The sequence below is a fragment of the Anser cygnoides genome, chromosome 14 (genome assembly GCF_040182565.1).
Source record: "Anser cygnoides isolate HZ-2024a breed goose chromosome 14, Taihu_goose_T2T_genome, whole genome shotgun sequence".
Classification (NCBI taxonomy): domain Eukaryota; kingdom Metazoa; phylum Chordata; class Aves; order Anseriformes; family Anatidae; genus Anser; species Anser cygnoides.
This window is the reverse complement of record NC_089886.1, coordinates 17,425,121-17,443,750: the sequence shown is the minus strand read 5'-3', so window position 1 is coordinate 17,443,750 and position 18,630 is coordinate 17,425,121. Positions and strand designations below refer to the sequence as shown.

The following is an 18,630-nucleotide window of genomic DNA, read 5'->3' as shown; positions in this document are numbered from 1 at the left end:
TCTTGCTGCTGACATTCCTATTAATGCTTCACTTAGCAAGACAGAAATGGTACTTCTGTTCTTTATATTGCTGGAAAAGATTGAGAAAACTCTTTGTGCACAAATCACAGGAAAGCATAACTTATCTATTACAGAGTAGGAAGATTAAATACGTGGCCATAAACTCCTTGCAATCATGGTGACTGAGTAGAGGTTTCTTCTGATTGCTTTAATAAATCCTTTAAGTATGCTTTCAATCTCTCAGCGATTCCTGACAAAGCTTGTATGCTGTTGTTGTGCATCTGCCTACCTCTAAAGTTCCGGTTATGAATATTTTATATGGCTTATCACTGCACTTGTGTCACTGGTTCAGAAGATGCTGGTGTGCCATTTGTTAGTGCTTGTTAATGCTGTGCGAGGCACAAAAAAAAGCAGGATATGTAGTTTTAGATTCTAGCCTCTCATTTCCTTTTATGGAAGATATAAAAATAATAATCTTTGTGAAAGATTGATGAGGTGATTACATTTCACAGATTTTGAGACCTTGGTCCATTACCAAAATCATTCAGAGGACTTGTCATAGCTTCCTGTGTGCAGTGTGTAAGGGACTAGGTCAATGATATTGCAGTACTGCAGTAATGAAATGGTATGCTGGAAAAATTGCCATGTCCATGACTGCTCACCTCCTTCTTTCTGGTGTAGGAAACTGAAGCCTAACAGATGAGTGTCCTTGTAAGAACAGGCTGTTCGGTCATATTTACATTTCTGATTTTCTTTTTTAGATATTTGCAGTTATTGAGACATTTACTGCTAGGTTAATTGAAATCATCACCATTGATCATTTAAATACTGCTAAGTGTTGAATTGTCAGGCCCTACGAGAACATCAGGTGATTCCTATATACTCAGATTTCGTCCTAGGAAACTCACTTCAGTGCCCATCAAACAGCATTTACCCAACTCCATAAAAACACAGTCCCCTTTGTTTGTGGATGGGTATGTCTTGGTGGAAGATAGGAGAAGCAAGTAAGTGGTCATTTGCAGAATTTTGTTTCTTATTTTGGATAAAAAGAGGGGCATAATGCTAATAACAAGCGATTATGACATAATCCTGGCTGTTCCTGAGTCCTCTTTTTTGTTCCACTGGGAAGATTATATCAGATGGTGTTTGAAAGCTGACAACAATCAAAAAAAATCTTTGAAAATTAGGTACCAGTGAATAATGGAATAAAATGGAATTTCTTTTGGTTATGGGTGTATCTATTTTGATTCTTTTTCAGAAATACGTTGTCTGAATGAGCTTATTGCTGGGATTGTTTGCAGAACAACATATTTCAGGTCCATAATAGTGAATATAGAATGCAAATTTTTGAATCCTAAGTGAGAGTGTTATCAAAATGTATTTGGTGGATTAAGATCTCCAGGGAAGACATGCTTAATTTTTTTCCCACTATAGATCCTGCAGTATATGTTTTAAAAATATTCTGTTTGTGGCACTAAACCAAGTGATTTGTGTTAGAGAGATTCTGAAAATAAAGTAATAAACATTAAAGCATAAGATGCAACTAAATAGCATAATTCCATGCAAATAGAAACCAGTGTATGAAAACTGTAAATGTATCTGGGTACATGACAGAATTGGGTTCAATAGTTCAATGAGAGCATTACCTAGCTATCTGCATTTGATGATGTAATTATATTTGCTGATGCCTGCTTTCAGCACATGCAGATAACAGGTCTATGTAACTATACTTAAAATCGAAGACAATTTATTGCCGCTCACCTTTAAGACAAGATTTTCTTTTTTGCCTGCCATTATTTTTCTTGGCAGGAAACAGAGTTTCCAGAAGAAATCTGATTTGAGATTTTGTAAGGTTGTAAAAAAAAAGATGATGCATTTGGCAATTAGAGCTGGAACAGGCCTGCTTATTTCCACTGGCTTAGAAAAGCTCCCTTGCACAGTTGTCAGTGGTTGCGTTACTTTCTTAAGTCTGCATTTTATGACCGTTCTTGCTAAAATGTGAGCCAGTTTCTTCACTGCAGTTTTATTTGTTGAAGCATTTGTCAAGAAAATCATTTGTCTTCTTTCAGAGAACTGGTGCATAATCCAAATATTAAAAATTAAACCAATAAATAAGTTGTCCATTACCTTGCTATACTTTCTGTATCCTCAGAAATGAGCTAAAAAAAAAGCAGATGGAGAACTGTCCATTTTAATTTGTCCATCATTGCAATCCAACTGAGATATCACTTAGATAAACAAGAGTACTTATACAAATATTGTCTTGAGAACACTACATTTTTTATTTCCTTCCTGCAGAAAAGAGCAAAGGTATATGCAGTGCCCTGATAATAAAACATGTCTAAAGATTTTGATGAATACAGAACTGTGAAAATGATACTTTCTGATTTTTCCCAATTGAATGGATTATTTGTGATAACATAAAAGATTATATAGGTTCCACGATTTTCTGTAGCAAAAGCCAAGGATAATAATAACTGAGATCTGACAATGATGAATGAAATTAACAATACAGTTAAAAATATTTTTCTTGAAAGCTACATTTTAGTCCTTTTGAAATACACTGGTTTATAAAGATTGTGAGTTATTTTGTGACGTCATGTCAGGAGATTAATTTCTTTCTCACCTATAGCAGTTTAAAATTAAACATGCAGTTGTCACAAATGATGTTTAGATTCTCGGAAATGGTTGCTCTTGGGAACTGAGAAATGCAGAAAGTACTTAATCAAGCCAATTACTAAGTCAATTAATGAAATAAACTCATCATTAATAAAATACATTGCCTCATCCCCTAAAGCCTGCTGTCATCTCCAAGATTTAATACAACTTCTTGTCCAGTCCTGCATGTCCAGTGTGTATGACATGCCTTGTCACCAAAAACATGGTGGGGGCCAAACCACCAAGTAATCTTTATGAAGTGAGAAAATTGGTTTCAAACAAACTCTGTGAGATTACTCACATGGAGAGGAGAGGACGAGCTGGCTGCAGTTGCCATCATTTCCAGTGGGCTCTGCCACCTCTTCAGGGTCTGGTCTTTAAAAGCTCCCAAAATTTCCACTTGCAGCACGCAGGAAGAGGTGTTCCACACAGCCAAGGTGTTATAGCTCTGGACAAGATGCGTACAGAGAGAGCAGCCACTCCTGCAGCTCCAGTGCTGTTCTCGTCCGCTTTCACTAAAGCAGAATTTCCCCCTGTACCTTCCTCATTCTGCTTCCTCAGTGTTTCTATTAAGCCCACAATTCCCCAAAGTTGTTCTGATTGATTTGCTTCCCACATTTCTTCCAAAGGCCGTTCCACATGTTTGAAGAGTGTTCTTTTCATCCCTGGGCTCTCTTTGCTTCCAGTAAGGCTTATAAGGGGCTGTCGGTTCATATTCACTGCTCACTCCAGCTGGCAACTTTCAGCCTGATTTCTCTGTAACAAAGCTTAGTATTTTTCCCTAAGACACTGTCAGCTCTAACGTACAACTATTTCTCCTTATTTTCTATTACTAATGAATTAGGCTTTGACTATTGCACCAAAAAAGTGCTGGGAGGGAGGCGTGGGGGCACTTCTGTGTAGTTGGAACTGCATTGAAAACTTTTTTTTTTTTCAGAGACAATGAAAACTCTGTAAACTCTGTTATGTCTTAAACTTTCACAGCTGATTGAATGTGTACATGCTGTAATATTCATAATTATTCTCCAAAGAGACACACATTGTTTCTGATACTTCCAAGTATGCACATAATTATTACCTTGAATTTTTGTTTCAAGTTTTCTATATTAGTCAACTTTTTTTTTTGGGGGGGGGGGGGGGGGGGGGGGGCTGCTGTTAATTGTGCTTTGACAAGTGAATACACAAAGGTAGAAGAAACCAAAATTATGTTTTCCGGCTTTGTAAAAATACTGTAATGGAAGATGTATTTTGAATGAAACTCCATGGCAATAAGGAATGGATCTGTCAGTGATTCCTTGTAGAAAAGCATTTCAGAATTCAGAATACTCCTCCTGCTAACAACAACCCCCCCGCCCAAAGTTACTATCTGTCTGTTCATTATTTTATTAAAGATCTTGCAATACCTGAGGCTAGGTAACCACAGTTCTTTTGTTTACCAAGAAAACACATGAGATTTGTCTTCAGGATGGAAGAGTTTGAAAAACTGAGTTTTAGAAGTTGTAAACCCAGAAATCAACAGAAAGAAATGAAGTAAGACTAATAATATTTGTCCTCAAACCCATTTTGGCATTCTAGAAGTTCCCTTCTAACTCTGCATGATGTGTAAATATAGAAAGTGCATTGGAGAAGCTTTTCTGGTATATCCTCTCCACTATTTATTTCTATCTGAAAGAAAAAAAAAATGAGGCGAGGAAGGGGATCAGTAGCATCATTCTCTGGGGAATAATGGGGAAAAATAGAGAGAGCAGATGGCCAAGAGAAATAATTTTAGGATATGATTCCTCCTTTCGGAACCAACTTTTTTATTTTATTTTTTTTTACTTTTATTTTTATTATTTTTATTTTGTGGTGCTCTCTTTGATCTATAGAAGCCAAAGAGATTTTACCTGTGGTGATTGATTCATTCTAAACCAAATGGGAAGTAAAAAGAGTCTCTGTTTCTGAACATTAGAAAAATCCTTACTATGCTGAGAAAAAGAATGTTTATCTCTTGCATAGAATAATGTAAAGTGGAGAGAAACTGCAGCTGTTTCATTGCTAGAGGACCTCTGACAACCAGAGCATTTAATGACACCAAACTTTTCTCGCTGGAGTACATGAAATGATTGACGTAAGGCAGTGATTGGTATATTCTCACATGGAGGCCATGAATATGCATGGTACATGGGTGAACAGGGAAAAGAGCACAGCACTAGGTCAGAAAACTCATATACCTCATCTCTGAGACTAACTGGGAGACGATGTGGTGAAAGTGGCTTGCTGAGCTGAGAAGCCAGTAGTCTTTGGTACAAAGCTGGAAATGTATTCTGAGGCAAGCTATAATACAATATTTTTCTTGTAATACTAGCAAAATATAGGCTATCAGCTGTCCTTTTAAAGTAGGGAGAACAACAAAACTATCACTAATAGCATGTTTGAATTAAGAAAAATTCTTGCAATATCTGATTTTTTTTATCCCTCTCTGTACTGAACTACCTTGGGTATTCATTCTGTCTTCTCATACTGGATGAAATTACAATATGTCATTCTTGTCTAGGCACAGCTAAACCACATTCACAGTTTTGTTATGGGTATCGTAACACCTTTTGTTTACCTGGGGGTAATTTTACAGTATCTCAGACAAAGATTCATATAAAACCATCTATTGTTTATAAAAAGCATCATATTGCTTTTATATGTTGCTTCAAATGCATCACCTAAATTCGTATGTATTATTCATTCACATTTATTGTATGCTGTTTCCATTCACCTTTTACTTGTGGGCCTCTGCCATTCTCTTTTTTTAATCAGTTCAGCATTCCAAATGATGAACCTCTAGGAAAAGAAATTTCTAACATGAATACTTCCGACAGGCATTTTCATGAGAAATGCTGGTAAATAAGCCTTTTAGTCACCTCTGAAGGTCAAGCTCTCCTCAGAGGAAGTGCAAACAACAAACCACTATATCTCAGCTTCCTATGGCGGTCGTTTTATAGGACAGCTGCTCTGACAAAGCTAGGTTAGCTTGTATAGGCCATAATCAGTTTCCCGTCCCTTGGTTACACTGGCTCTAGAACATTTTTTTTTTTTCTAAATACAGTGCAAACTCATTTTAAAAAGGGCTTTCTGGTTTTGCTTACTAGAGAAATATCCCTGTGATGATGTACAGAACAGGAACACAGGAACTACCAGGATATTAAATACATACTGTCTTTACCATTAGCTGAGGTCCCACTCAACCAATGATAATACTGAGTAATTTATATCTATAATAGTACAAATGGAAATTAGCAAATAGCTTGATTTGATGCTGCTGCCATTACTGAAATAAATTTTTGTTTTAGGTGAGTATTCAATACCTGAGAGACACAGAATCGAACTTTTGTGAGCAACAGTTGTGGTTTTTTAATAGTTTGACTCCACTATAATTGTTTTTTGTTTTACCTGAGAGCAGAATTTAAGCATCCTGTATGTGATTTTAATTTCATTTTACTTCAGGCTTCAGGAAATATTGGTAAAGTTAATATGGTTAAGAATTTCAAAATATTTTTTTCCACAGTAATGCATATTCCATCTAAACTTCTTGTTGAAATCTGTAGGGCCAAATATAGGAGAAAAAAAAAAAGAGTTTAGTAGAACCAGGATTTATTTGTTGGTCAAAACTGGAGAATGAGGATACAGGGAGATAGTTGAGCTCAGAGTAATCTTGTATTAATCCATTCAGCCAGCTGTAGGAGAGCCATAAGCCCTGTGTACTCTTACTACAAGGAATGAGGACATCTCTGTCTTGGGCTAAGCTGCCAGAGATAGCTACTTGTGCACAACAGCCAGCAGAACTGTGTGTGCTCGGCTGCTGTAGGGTAACCAAGGGCGGGCGTCTGTGCCTTCAGCTGCCACCACTAAATCCTGCAGACCACCTGGGAGCGCATCACTAAAACAAGCAGCTTGGGCACGCTAGGATCTTGGCTTCTCCTCCCTGCTTTTTGTCCACGCGTGTCCGCACATCAGTGATTGCGCTCCACTGTCTGCTCCAAGCACTTCCTTGGAGGGCAAAAAGCACTTGAGCAGACCTGCTAAAGCTACTGCAGAAGAGAGAGAACCTGCTGAGCTAGTGTAGATGATCTATTTCGGAATTTTCTTGTATGACATGAAATTATATTACGTGTGAATTTCAAAAGATTAAGCAACTTGTCTTTTTGAATACATAAAGATACTTATGTTAAATGTATATAATAATAAAAAGCAAGATTTAATTTAATTAAACAGTATTAAAGGGTGCAGAATATTTAATTCTTTTAAGTTATTTTTTACCTGCAATGCAGTAAAATATGTTTTCTTGGATCTTTGAAAAAATATATCGTCGCCTGTATTGCTAGTTAATGTACCAGTTTCTCTAATAAATTTAAGTTATTCTATTGTCTATGCTTCTACTTATGAAAGTTGACTCCCATTAGCCACTCTTCCATAATGGCTTGTGGGAAGATTGAACAGAAAACCAAACTAATGCCAGCCATTTTTCAGCCATTTTTCAGACTCATAAAATGATTAAAGCTGATGTAAAATGATTCATTAAAACTGAAAACATTAGGATCATTAAAAAGCCATTAAACCACCTCACTCCTCCAATTCATTTTACAATAGCCTTATCTGGCCAGTATTTTAAAGTCAGAGAATCTAATCTTTTGTCTCCAATTATTGGCAGTATACCCACCATGCAGTAGGAGGACGTGTTCATGATGAATCCATTCTTTCTAAGTCTCATTTTAAGCTAATTCTTTAGCCTTTGCAGATCTTACTACTGCATTCACTTTGGCCATGTGCTTAAGTTCAAACATGAATAGATCAATTGAAATCTGCACAACAGGTTGCCTACTTAAAGACTATGTTCAGGGTATCTGGACGTATTCAAATAACCCACACTGAATTCCATTATTACCATAAGGGATCATATTTAATTCCAAGCACTTTGCTTACAAGTGACATCAGAATTTTAAGAAGTGTTTTCTGAATAAGCTAAAATTGAGATGCTTTGAAGCATACTCAGCTCTTAGGGAAAAAAAAAAAAAGAAAAAAAAAAGATTTTCTTTAACCCATGATAGTAATGGAAATCTCAGGTCATGAAGAAAAAAAAAGAGACCTTTATCACAATTCTCATTTGATCTTGGCCCCTGATACTTAATGACTTGTACATATGATTAAATAGAGCTGCTATATCCCATGGAGTTCATTGCAGCTATTCATGGCCTTAATAAGTAAACATATTTGTACTATTTGTGTGGAGAACTAGACTTTTCAAAAGGGCTTTTATCTTTCTGAGAAAGCCCTTGATATCAGCAAACAAGAATTCGAAAAAAAATATATTGTTTCCTTTTCTCAAAGGAGATTACTAGTACTTTGGAAAAAAAAATCTGAAAATTAGTGAAAATTAATAATTTTGGAAAGACAGTGCTCTAATTACAAACAGAGCTGTCAGTTGTACAAAACCAACCTTTTAAATATTTTTTCCTGGTGGATTTATAAATCAGTTTTTAATTCTGAGAAATGTATCTTCAGAAAAAAAAAAAAAAAAGAGAGAGAGATTGATTTGAGGAAAAGTAAGAGGAGTTTCACAAAGTACTCTCCTGGAAAAAGAAAAAGCACTCATGAAAACTTAAATTTATTGTAAACATGCAATTAAGCCATAAATAAAAACATTCACTTCCAACAATATCTGCAATTTTCCTCCTAGGCTACTTCACCGAATGCAGTGGGCTGAGTTTCTTGTTAGTATAACTAGGACTAGGTTTTAGTCCAGGACAGCCACACATAAGGCTTCATTGCTCAGCATGTCAAGGTGCTGCTCTGTATCAGCAACATTTCTGTGGTTTATGACTGGTTGAATTGACGCTGATTTTTATTTTAATACCATTCAAGGTTGATAAGGTTCATAATCCCCCCTGATGGTACATTTGTAGTGTATACCTCAGGCTTTAGGAACAAGATATTTGAGAAATTTCTTTTTTCATAAATAGGTGACATGCTTAAGTCCATTCGGTAGGTTTCTAACCTTTCACCTTTGAAAGACAATTTCTTATCACATATATTGTGCTTGATGTGGATTATCAGTGATTTCTTTTATACTACACTTTTCATTTTACCATCAATGTACACTCTTGTTTTGAAACCACTTCCAAAGCTTTTTGCTTTGTGACTGTGTTAAGGCATCAAATTGGATCAGTTACAACAAAACTAATTCATTGTTCTGAATTATATAATTATTTTAAGAATTGAACTTCATATTCTAAATATTTTCCTATAAATTCTCCTGAAACTATTATCAAGAAAGAGGAGTGAATGCAGTCATGTTTTGAACTGAGGAAATCAATGAAAGCTAGGTGCTTGTCTAATGCTGTTGAAAGGAGAGCATAATGCATCTCAGAAAAAAGTGTATGACTAACCAGCAAAGAGCTGTTAACTGTAATTTTAAATGTAAATATCTCTAGATATCTATTCCTTGGAGTATATTTGGAAATCGGAAGGTCATTTATTAACTCCATCATTCAACAGCAGAAGGATGTCTTTTTGGCTTGGAAAGGGGATGCATCAGAGAAGCTGTGTTTCATAATGAACGTATCAGGGCCTTAACAGGACACTCTTGTTTTATGTGCTCTATGCTCTTCACAAACACCATGGCCCTAAAAGGACATGGGGCATAATTCTTTGGTGCTTCTCTACCTTTCCTCAGTTCAACTGGAAAAGCTAATTAAGGTTTGAAGCTCGTTTTAAATTGCAACTTTTAGAATAATTCACCCATGTAAAGCAGTGCAGAATAGCACAGATCTAATACTGGGGGACTGCATGAGATGACTTATCAAACATGCTAGGTAAAGCTGGTCCCTGGCAGTTTTCTGTACTATCCATCTGCTTTACTTTCTGTTAAACAGTCAAGCACTCTATTGCTTTTCCTGATGTTGTACCTTGTGCATAATTCTACTCTTCTTTTTCTGTAGGTCATTTGTCTTGACCTGTAAATCTACTGCAAACAATAAGATAGGAAGAGAACTGCCATCGGTAAGTGCTTCTTAAAACAAAAGCTATATGTCAATCATTTGCTACCAGGGAATCGAACAAAATTTTTATTTTTTTTTTCTAGTGCCACTATAGTGAGAATTCAAGCCATACAACTGATAAAGCTGTCATTTCACTATGAAATGCTTCTGGCTGGAGTTGTGTTTGAAACATGGTTCATTAGCATATAGCATATATGTTGTAATACCACATCTTTCATATGCTCACATTTTCTAGCTATTGAATAACCAAGTACAGTAGTTAATGTCCCAATTAGCTGAAGGCAAGCTGCTGGCTGGGTTTGTTGTGTTGACATCACAACACAAATCCTTTTCCAGGTGTCATTGTCCTCACAACTGTATTGCTAAGAACTGGGATGGCCTGAGGCCAAACCCATGTCCAGTAAAAGAAACTCTCAGACATTCAAATCTGAGATATGCAGAGGCAGAAATTAAACCAGAATATGTAATAAGAGAGGTCTGTAAAGCTGAACCCACCTGAACAGTGCTCAATTTTGTCCCTGTTTAAAGCTATTGATATTTTAAAATACAACGATGAGTGAGTAAAAATGTGAGTGACACCCTGGTAACATCCACATTGTGTGTGTCAAAGATGCTGTAGAAAAGACAGGTAACTTCATAAAGCTTAAAGACTATAAAAGAATGAACCTAGTGAAAAGAAGCATGATGACATTCAGAAAGCTTGGCTGAATCTCCTTTCAGCATGTGACTCAGGATTATAAAGCTATTCAGCCTCTTAGATAGGTTTTGGAAAGAGGGGTCCTCTGCAGAGAGCAATCAGCAAATGCTGTGTTTCATTTTCGGACTCTTTGTCCATGTATCCCAAGATACGCAGTTTTGAGTTGGCAAACCTGATCCAAAAGTCTGTTTTTCCTATGCATTTTATTTATAGCATATCAGAATAATCCCTAATCTTTTGTTACAATATTATGGTGTATACTAATGGTATACTAATATTATTACTGTATACTAATGTATACTCATATTATTAGATTATAGCATTTAAGTTTGAGAAGAAAGCTACAATAGCATTGCTTCAAAAGAGTTTAGCTCTCCTTTGCCATTCTGCAGAATAGTCCCTGCCTCTCATTATTAATGGTGTTTGTTACAATAAATTAGAGAGAAAACGAAAGATCAAAGAGTATCTTTGCACTGGGTATGTTACATTTGACTGATAAGGCTAATGGATTATTTTTTGCAAGAGTGCCACATGAAAAATTGATGCACTTTGTAACAATTGATATTGAGCACCTCTCCTGCCCTTCTTGACAATTAAAGTAGCTGCTTTTTCTGTACCCAGCACAGTGCAAGATGGACAAATTAAAAGATTTATTTTTATGCTAACTTGTGTCAGTGTACTGGAGGAATAGATGCAGTATCATAAAAGGGTAGTCATAAAGGTGAGGTTCTAATTTACTTCCAAGTTTTATTTCAGTTTAGTTCTCCATTGCCATGAGGCATAAAAGTTACTGAGTTATACTACATTCACCTCACGCTGGTTTCCTATCAAACAGAATATCGGTGGAACACCTCCACTGAGCTCTCTACATGAAATTGTCCTTTTGTACATCTCATAATCGGCTGCAATGTGACCAAGCATCTGGTGGTGACAAGCAGACGTCTTTGATTTATTGGCTAATATCACTGCTTGTTAGTGGATGGTTGAGCAGGAGACTAAAAGAGCATAAAATCAGAGAGAATAAATTATGAAGGCACCGAACTGTGGCATTATAAACCCCTCCTTGTCACAGCTGTGACATCTCCCAGGAAATGCGGGATGAGAGAGACATTCCCTCTTCAAAGACAGTGGCCACTGCCTTCTGATTTTGAATAAAATAAAGAAACAAACAGCCCAAATCCACCAACATCTTGGCTAAGGAGGTAGTGTTTTCTCCCATTGAAGCACTCCGCATCAAAAACATTGCATCTGCTTGGAAATTGAGTTGATTAGCATCTCATTCAGAAGGCTGGGGGATTCAAAGGATGATGGGGGGAAGTGGGATATCTCTGCTGCAACTGTAGGTCTATGGTTTCCTTTAAATGCTACCCCAAAATTGAATCAGAACCCACAAAAGCTAGGCTGAAGGTTCTGCTTCTCTCTTTCAGCATTAGTAATCTCACTACACATGAAAATATGCATGGTCCCTGTTGTGCAGGGTGATTAGCCTGGGCTTGTCCCATGGGTAAGAGGGGAGCTAGCTTCCTGGTTTGTGGTGTTTTCTACTTTACAAAGAGCATATAGGTAACTAAGACAATTAGCTCTATTCTGCATTGCAAAGATTCTTTGTAGACTTGCCAGGAGGATTAAAATTGGGTGGATGTGTGAACACATGACAAAAAATAGTATCAGCATTTAAGAGATGCGCTTGCCATTTTGTATCCCCTTTTAAATAGTACCTAGCAAATTAAACAATGCACATGGCTGAACATAATGTTTCTGAGAATCCCTCAGGACAGAAAAGCAACAGAACTCAACTGTTACTCATTGATGACAATTATTGCGAGCTGTGGAGCAGTGATAATTGTGACTACTCATAATGTCAAATGAACATGTATATGTTTATTCAATAAATCAGCTTGAAGGATGAAAGGATGAAGATATTCACTATTTCATTTCTATGCAATGATGAGATGTTTAATGGAGTGATCACAACAAGCCATACAGGGGTTCAACTGGAAGCCAGCTAAGAGGTGTAATATCTTCAAGGAAAACTTGTGGTCAAAACCTTATGCAATCAATGGTTTTGTGCTAAAATATTTATGCAAATACTGTTGTCCTCAAGTGAAGGACTAGCAACCAATTCAAAGGTTGGTTTCAATCAATAAGAAAATTTATGTATGTGTCTAGTGACAAATGTAATTTTACTATTTCAATTAAAACCAATGGGAGTTCTTGCAAAGTTTCCTTTTACCTATTCAATGTTAGATAAGCTGTAGCTGTAATGAGGAGATATTCCTTGCACCTTTAATGAGCAACACCAGTAACTGGTTCTGACTTACAGAGAAGTAAAAGGAAACTTTTAAGGGTGCCCACTGGAACTATTCTCCTACTGTGGTTATCTGAGGGTATTAGCCTTGAGCAGATTCTGGGAACTGTGGAAAGATGCTGCACAACTAAAAAGACAGGAACGAGCCAAACAATAGATCTTACTAGAAGAGAGGAGGAGCGCAGGCTAATGATAAGAGAGCCCAGGCAAAAGAAGGCCAATATGGTACTACATAGCAGTTACATTAAAATACCCTAAAACCATTTGTTTGGGGATTTCAGTTTATGAGGGAAAGCCCAGGAATCCTCCAAAGAAAGGGTTGTGTTTTTATGATTATTATTTTTAATGATTTACTAGTATATTCAGGAAGATAGTCTTTATAATAGTCATAATCAGAAACTGTAGTCTAAAGGTATTCAATATATGCCATCACAGATAATAAAATTTATCTTGTACTAAGAGAAATTTAGACTGAGAACTTGATAAGAAGCAGTTGCAGAGGGTGAAGTCATGATGCCTTTTGTTTCAATATATTTCCCTGAGTAGTCTTTTTTAATTTTAAATTCTTTTTTCAAGTGAGAGCTGTTCCATGTAATGGATTTGAATGTATTGAATAGATCTGAAAGGATTTCCTTCATGTTCACTTTATTTCTGAAGCAGTTCAGTCTGTTTCTGCTTAGAGTTACAAAATGGAACAATGAGATAATCTCCATAAAATATGCATACAGTTTTTAATAATGAGTCCAAAAATCTGTCTTAAAAATAAGAACCACTGATCAAATCCTCGTGTGGATTTTCAGTAAGAAGAAAAGCGTGACACCTTGAGACAGAATTCTGTTGTTTGTCAGACAGTGGCTATGTGTCAGTCAAAATGTTTCTGACAGAGAAAGACATTCAGAAGCCACAAATATGCAGAAACTTGAAAGACAAATTAAGTAGAAGACGGTCTATTAATAGAAAACCTAAAAAATAAATACCAGCCAAAACAAGTGCTTCATTCACAGTGTTTGAAAAAATCATCCTGTCAAAATTGTCAGACGTCAGAATCATGATGAATAGATTTTACTTTCTCTACAGTGTTTTTTTTTCCTCTTAATAGCAAAAATAAGAGAGAAAAATTACTTAGATATAGGAAAAGGAAATATCTAAGAAATGGGATGAATTTTCCACATGTGCTAATACAAAAATAAGAAAGACAGGTCATTCATTTCAGAATATGGAACTAAAGAGATCAGAACTTTGTTTGCAGTCCCATCAAAGGCTGCATATAACTTGGGCAGGGCACTTAGATACACTGTTTGCTGATTGATGAAAATGTGATTCACAAAACAAACAAAGAAACAAAACACCGTAGCTCCAATTGTATTCTTCAACTGATTTAGGTCTTAAAAATGGTTTGCGATATAGCACTTTTAAGGATAAATTGTTTGAAACTCCCATCTACTGGAAGGTCTTCATTGCAATTAAAGAGATCAGTAGTTGATTTTAAACAAGATACATACTGAAGTATCCAGTTATTTTTTTATAAATATAAGAAAGAAATTATGCTTATTTATAGAAAATAAATAAAACATGTATTTCTGAATTTCAAAGCTAATATTTTATTTTGAAAATTGTAACCTGATTTGCGACCTAATCACTTAGTTTTATCCAGACAATTATGACGTAAGCAGCTAACCCAGTGGTTAGTATAGAAATTTTGGTTTAATCATCTGGGTTGTGTCAGAGTGTATGAGCTGAAAACAAGATGTGAATGTAGGTTCACAATGTCCCAAGTCAGATTATCTTCTCTTGTTCTGTACATATTCAGTTTACATAAAATCTTAAAGTTTCATTGAGTCAGAAAGAAGCTGTATATATGTGTGTTCTGATACATAAGGAGAAGTTGGAAAACTACTAAAATACTTGTCAGAATTTGTCAGAGTGGATTTCTAGTCAAAACCCCAAAGGAACTGATGCTATGCTAGACAGTATTTTGGTCATCGAATGATTTGCAGGAGGCTTCAGAAAAACGTTATTTAGTTCCTGATTCCAAGTAGGCATATTCTTAGCTTTACTTTTTTTTTTTATTTTTAATTTGTCTTACTACAGTTATGTCTATGCTTTCCAAGTCATGTATATACATGTATTCTTGCTTCATATCTCATCATATCTCATTGTTTTAGGGAGAGATGTCCCATGAGAGACCACTTAATAGCGGTGTGGCTAGCTCTGAAGGTTTGTCTTTCTAAAAGTCTGTAAGTCACCTTCTCAGTACTGAACATACATTTTTTTCTTTTTTCCTCTTAATCATTAATTTCATAAATCATTATAAAAACAAACAAAGAAAACCCAAACCCAATCACGATACAGTTAGTGGACAGACATTTTTCCAACAGGCAGTTCAAAGCAGAAATCTGCTTTGGGATACTTCAAAATGTCCTCTAAAGCAGTCAGTTTCCACCACCCACCCACCACATCAGATGTTAAGTGTCCTAAATGTCCTACATTCAGTCTCCTCTGACATGCTACTTCAGTGCACACTGCAGTTACACACTAGCTAAGTTGCAGCACTGTGCATAATAGTTCTTCACAGATGCTCAAAGTGAATGCAACATCCTATCAATTAAGAATGACAGCATTTTATGGTGATGTAGCACTGAAACGGCTGCTCTTTTGCTTACTAAGTATGGTTTTGGAGAAAGTACTTGGACTCAGGTCGTCCCAGCAAATTAGTCAGCATAACTGCAGTTGCACCTACTTCATAAAATGGCAAGCTCTCCTCTGAAGTGCTGGTAGGTGCGATTCATTATTAGTTCACCACCCATCCATCAGACTGTACACACAAGCAGAATCAAATCTTATGAGTGCAGGGACCTACACAAAAGGGGAAAAGTTTTTTTTTTTATTTGACGTCTAGCCCTTTACACTGTACAGGGTTGTTGGAGAGACTGTTTAAATATACAGTAGGATTTCAGCTTGCTTTTCAGATCAGAAAAAAGGCTCCATACCATGAGAAAACTTTCACCATCAGGTATTAGTCACTCTTCAGCATCTTTGCAATTAAAACATTACTATTGCGAAGCCCTAGAGGCTTAGGAAGAGACATTTCTGGTATACTCGAGTGAATGCAAGTGTAACCATGTGCAGCCATGTGTGGTGAATCTGTCAGAACTAACAGCAGGAACTTTGATAAGAGTTCTCCATCAGTAAACCTGTTTGATAGCTCAAGGTCTCTGAATTGTTATTATAAGTGGCATCCAGTAGTGCTGCTGCAGTTAAGGGTCTGTCAGATTTCCCCACATGCACACTTCCCCAGGGATTTATTATACCTCAGCTTTTTCAAGTTATGTTGGGGCTAAAACTATAGCCAACAACTTGTCAGCACAGACATGATTTTATTTTTCTCCCCTGAATGATCAAAGGAGTTAGCTTAAGATTTGGAGAGGGTGAGGATCAAGCCGCTATGTGTCCTTTGTGCGCTGGAGTACATTAGGGTGAGAATCATTAACAGCAATTAATACGAATGAGCACTGCTTTTCTACGAGAACAGGGGCCTTTCACCATGAAAAGATCTGCAGCAGAAGGAGATGAGCGGGGGGAGAGCAAAGCTAAACAGACTACTTGAAGGAACATATTTCTTAAGGGCAGTGAAATTTTGGTAGGTTATTTCTGTAAGACTCAGTATTTGAAATATGGAAGAACTACTGGTTTTTTAATTTTCATCTCTCTAAAAACAAACAAAAACTATTAACATATTTTCATTGATAATAAGCAGGTATGTATCCAAAGCAATGCTGGAGGTAGGCACAAGTGTGGATATTTCTCATTTATATACAGAATTTAAAAGTCACGCACCAGTACAGTTTGTGGCTTTCTCATTTTAAGACTGGTCAATGATGGAGACATTAAAGGGGCCTGAAGATCAGTCGGCCAAAAATGCAGCGGTGGTTAGGGTGCAGAGCTGGCATGGGATCCATATTTCCCACCTCGGGCAGAGGGAGATATGGATCCCCTTTACTGATAACAGAAATAGTAGAAAAGTAATATTAATGTACTGTAGATAGAGCATATAACAATTTATACTCTCCTTGCACTTGGCACAGCAGATTTGAATGTTACCACTGTAACTGTAGGATGACATTTATGAAGATATACAAAAAAAAAGTGAAAAATTCCTTGTAATTGCCTTGCTTTATAGGTTCATACCAAGATGTGTAGATTACGATAGATTGTTGAAACACGTGAACAGAAGAGTTTTTACTCTTGAGAAAACTCTAAGGTGTGGGGAAAGGCAATATGGAGAACCTTGTGACATTAGATGAAATTTTTAGTTCTCAGTGAGTAAGGAAGAGGTTTAGTGACTCACTAGGGTATTAAATCATATTGTTGCTTTGGGAACAAAGATATACACAAGGGTTTTTATTCACATGACATCCCCTTCATCTGCAAATAAGTGATGAATACCAATTTCTATATGCTGTAATGTGCACTCAGAAAATAAAAATTATGCCTAGGAAAGCATAAATACATATTGGTGTATAATGTACAAAGTGTGTCCTGAGTCCTGCAATGTCCTGTAGGTTCCTTTCAGCATAAAAACAAAACAAAACAAAACAAAAAAACACAACAACCTTCAGTCATATTTTGTTTTAGTGCTACACTTTGGTTTTAGAACAGTGGTTGATTTAGCACAGCATTCCACATAAATGCAATAGGATCAGATGTTTCTTGTCAAATCTTACTTTGCTAGATAAGAACACCGTTCAAGCACCTATCTACTAGAGTTTCTAGTACTTCTCCAACAATTGTTTGCTTTTTTTTTAACTTTGTCATTCATATTTTAATTCCTATTTTTTTTAATCTGTCCTACTGTAACTGCTTCAGCTATGGATACCTACCCTGTGTGATTCTCAGAAGACATAAACGGGGGTGGACAGGGTGGTCTGTATAGGAATTTGGCTTATTTCTGTCAGAATAGCATGGCAAAAGGGCCCTAATCTTTAGATGGTACCTACATCAAATTAAACCTATGACAGGATAGCAATATTGTCCAAACAGATCAAAGGTCTGCTTTGGACCTTCCCTGCCCAAAGCAAGCTCCAACCACCCAAATAAATCCCAGATGAAAGCATTTATTCAGCTGCTTAAATCAGGCTTCTTTAAATCTATATTTCCCAACCCTAAATAGTGCAGCCTTCTTATCTTATTGCAGGAGTTAGAATTTGTATTTCAACACTGCTATAGACAATACAGACTGTTCAATTTCTGTACGACAATGGCAGCCTGCTATGGAGAGGTCAAGATTCAGCAACCATGTCTTCTGTTGGTCTTTGTGTTTTTGTTTGTTTGTTTGTTTTGTTTTGGGTTCATTTTGATTGTTCGTTTCTGGTATGGATCAGAGAGAGCTTGTTTCGTAGTTGTAATAAATAAAGTGACCAGTGAGTAACCATGATGGAGGGTAATCCTTATCCTCTATGATTTCTGAATGTGGCACCTTTTTAAACTGTCAGAACACAAAATCACCCCTGTCTCTGTACGTCATAACCAACATAGACTGGCCATAAGATAATAAATAGTGAAATACCCAAGACTAAGCAGTTTCCTGATGTGGCTTACCTGTTTCCAACATGATATTTAAATTTTGTTTTGTGTGCATGTATCACGCTATATTCAACACAGTAGATGCATTCTGTACTGAAGCCAGTGAGGTTAGCTCAGTAAGAACCGACCCTGGCACACATCAGTGCCCTTGGTATGGAGCAATCCATCCTCTTACATGGAAACCTTCTTCTGAGCTCAGCCTTTGTTTCAGGTGCTTGCAGGAAAAGCTGTGATGTGTGGTTGAAGCACACACTGTCCATCAATTCCCTGTACGCTTTCTCTGTATTCCCATACTTCTGTCATTCTTTTCCTTTTGATGGGCCTTAGGTAGAGGTCCCTCCAGTTGCTTCTCTTCC

General features: G+C 36.6%; 1 protein-coding gene across 4 annotated transcripts in view; it reads left to right on the top strand.

The window, feature by feature from the left end:
• Positions 1 to 18,630, top strand: part of TENM2 (teneurin transmembrane protein 2) — a 1,595,068-nt gene that overhangs the window by 110,023 nt on the left and 1,466,415 nt on the right. For all 4 annotated transcript variants that reach the window (XM_066977122.1, XM_066977125.1, XM_066977123.1 and 1 more), the window contains exon 3: positions 9,627 to 9,687. The gene's annotated coding sequence lies outside the window, so the exon portion shown is untranslated. The remainder of the gene's footprint in view (positions 1 to 9,626; positions 9,688 to 18,630) is intronic.